The sequence below is a fragment of the Propithecus coquereli genome, unplaced genomic scaffold, assembly GCF_000956105.1.
Source record: "Propithecus coquereli isolate 6110/MARCELLA unplaced genomic scaffold, Pcoq_1.0 Scaffold79, whole genome shotgun sequence".
In the NCBI taxonomy this organism is placed as follows: Eukaryota; Metazoa; Chordata; class Mammalia; order Primates; family Indriidae; genus Propithecus; species Propithecus coquereli.
In genome coordinates, this window is record NW_012154062.1 from 5,154,203 (window position 1) to 5,157,108 (window position 2,906).

The 2,906-nt window shown below is 39.8% G+C and overlaps 1 pseudogene; it reads left to right on the forward strand.

The window, feature by feature from the left end:
* Positions 1 to 1,356: 1,356 nt before the first annotated feature.
* LOC105825213 lies at positions 1,357 to 2,319 on the forward strand (annotated as a pseudogene).
* The last annotated feature ends 587 nt before the right edge of the window (positions 2,320 to 2,906 follow it).

A 2,906-nucleotide genomic window follows, 5' to 3' on the forward strand; every position in this document is an offset into this window, starting at 1 on the left:
AATAAACGCATGATTATTCTATAATGGTGCTGGAGCAGCTAAGCTTACTGCTGACAAATAATAAATAATATGCTTTCCTTATAAGAAAATAAAGACAGGTGGATCAATGAGTTAATTGTAAAATATGAAACCATAGAAGTAATGCAAAAACACATGAGAAATTTGTTTTATAAATTTGGAGAGGGAAAGGACCTTCTCGGTAGGACAAGAAACCATAAAAGTTGCATTAAGTTAACAATATAATAATTAGAAGGAAAACTCTGCATGGAACAAATCATTAGCAAGACAAAAACAAAGCAGAAGAAAATATTTGCAACACAAATCACACTGAAAAGCATCATTTCCTTTACCTATAGGAATTCATACAAGAACAACTAAAAAGAAAGATCAACAAGGAACTAGTATACTGGAACGACACTATAAATGAACTAGCTCTAACAGACATCTATTGAACACTCTACCCAACCATAAAAAAAATATGCATCCTTTTCAAGTGCACATAGAACACTCTCCAGAATAAGCCATATGCTAGGCCACTACAAAGCTCAGTATACTTAAAAGAGTAGAAATAATACAAAGCATATTGTCCTACTACAATGAAATCAACGGAAGGAAGAAATTGGGGAAACCTCACAGCTATTTAAAGATTAAAAAATATTCTCCTAAATAACCAATTGGTCCAAGAAGAAATCAAAAGGGAAATCAGAAAATACTTTGAGATGAATGAAAATGAAGACACAACATACCAAAACTTATAGGATATAGCTAATGTACTAAAGTGTAGAGGGAAATTTATAGCCATCAAGGGCGATATTAAGGAACAGGAAAGATCTCAGTTTATAACCTAACATTCCACTTAAATACTCTGGAAAAAGAAGAATCAACTAAAGATAATGTATGCAGAAGTAAGAAAATTAACAACATACAGATTAGAGCTGAAATTAATGAAACAGAGAATAGAAAAACAACAGAGAAAATTAATGAAACCAAAAGTCTGGTTCTTTAAAAATACCAGCAAGTTGACAACAGCATACTGACCAGAAAATAAAAAAAAGAAGACTCGAATTACAATCATGTACCACATAACGGTGTTTCCATCAACAATGAACTGCATATGTGAACGTGGTCCCATGAGATTATAACGGAGCTGAAACATTCCCATTGCCTACGGACGCTGTAACACAATGCATTACAAGCCACATGTGTGGCTATAATGGTGAAACCAACTGCGCTGCCATTTGTGTAAAACCATAGCACAGAAGTGGGAGGAGACTTTTCAAAGAGTAAGCAGTCTTGGGCCAGGGGCCACTTTGGAACATTTTTTTCTTTTTATTCAACTTCCACTTCTCTCTGACTATGGAGAATGCAAGAGGCAAGGAGTGGAACTCCACAGAGAAGTCCAGGGAGGAATGTGGACATTCCAAATCTGAACAAGAGCAGGCAGAAACTGGAGAGGATCAGCAGGCTGTCAATCAACAAAGCACAGTGTCGCTGGGAACCTCAGTGAAGAAGGGGACCAAACGAAAAATGTCTGCCAAGCATAAGGAAGAGTCCTGCCCAAAGAAGGCAGCAGAATGCAGTGACAACCCCAAACCCCAGAAGAAGATACCAATTCCTCCCTTACCGTCTAAACTACCACCAGTCAATCTGCTTCACTGGGACATTGTACGGGCCTGGTGCCAGCAATTAAAGCTGAGCAGCAAAGGCCAGAAATTGGATGCATACAGGCGATTGTGTGAGTATGCGTATCCAAATCAAAAGGATATTCCTTGCACAGCCAAGGAGGCCAAGATCCGGGTATCAACACAAAGAAAATCAAATGTGAACAAGAAGAAAATGTCCCTGAAAATTTCAGAGCGAAGGATGTGTTGTGAGAGGACTGATCTTCCTGTAGTAGGTCCTCCCCGCGAGGAGGGCTTGCCTGTCTTAGAGTCTGCCTCTCTTCTGGAGGGAGTTAATATGGCAGTTAATACGGTTGTGGTGACAACTTCTGCCCCGGAGGCTTTGTTGGCTTCCTGGGCCAGAACTGCAGCAAGGGCCGGGTCATCCACGGAGGCAGTGGAATCGCCACAGGAGAACTGTGATGTCAGGTGGTGTGTGGTCCATGGGAGAAGTCTCCCTGCAGACACAGATGGTTGGGTTCACCTCCAGTTTCATGCTGGACAAGCCTGGGTTCCCGAAAAGCAGGCAGGGAGAGTGAGTGCACTCTTCTTGCTTCCTGCCTGCAATTTTCCACCCCCACATTTTGAAGACAACATGTTGTGTCCCACGTGCATTCACAGGAACAAGGTCTTAGTAAAAAGTCTCCAGTGGGAGTAGAATACCAGGAAAAAGGACACATGTGTGATTGTAAATTAATGGTAGAAAGCTTGACAGTTGATTCCATGGTGCCCTGACGGCTGAAGGATGGTCCTCTCCACACCTGCTCACAGGCCATGTGGACTGGTGGGGTGAGATGTTACCCTCAGATCCCTAGCAGTGTCTGCTGCTCTGTGGGTTGAAATACAGAGACACTTCACAAATTGCCTTTAATTCCAGTTAGCCAGAAGAGAAGTCATTCATATTACAAGATGTTTAGCAGTGACTTTAGTAGCTCTTAACTTATTCAACTGAGCATTGTGAAGGAGTTGAGTGAAGAAGCAGTACTAAGTACTTTAAAGCAAATATAGACTATTAATTCTCTCCTTCATTTACAAAACATTTTTCAAAGTTTTCTTAATAACCTGGGACTTTTATTAAAGGCTAAAAACACAAGGCACTTTGTTAGTATTATTTCCACTTATGATTGTTTTATTTTTGCTGCCTAAAATATTTAAGGTTGCTTCCCAGTCATAAATACATAATAAATGTGAATATAATATGAATATAAAATATCTTATTGTGTTAGGGGACCATATTTATTGCAT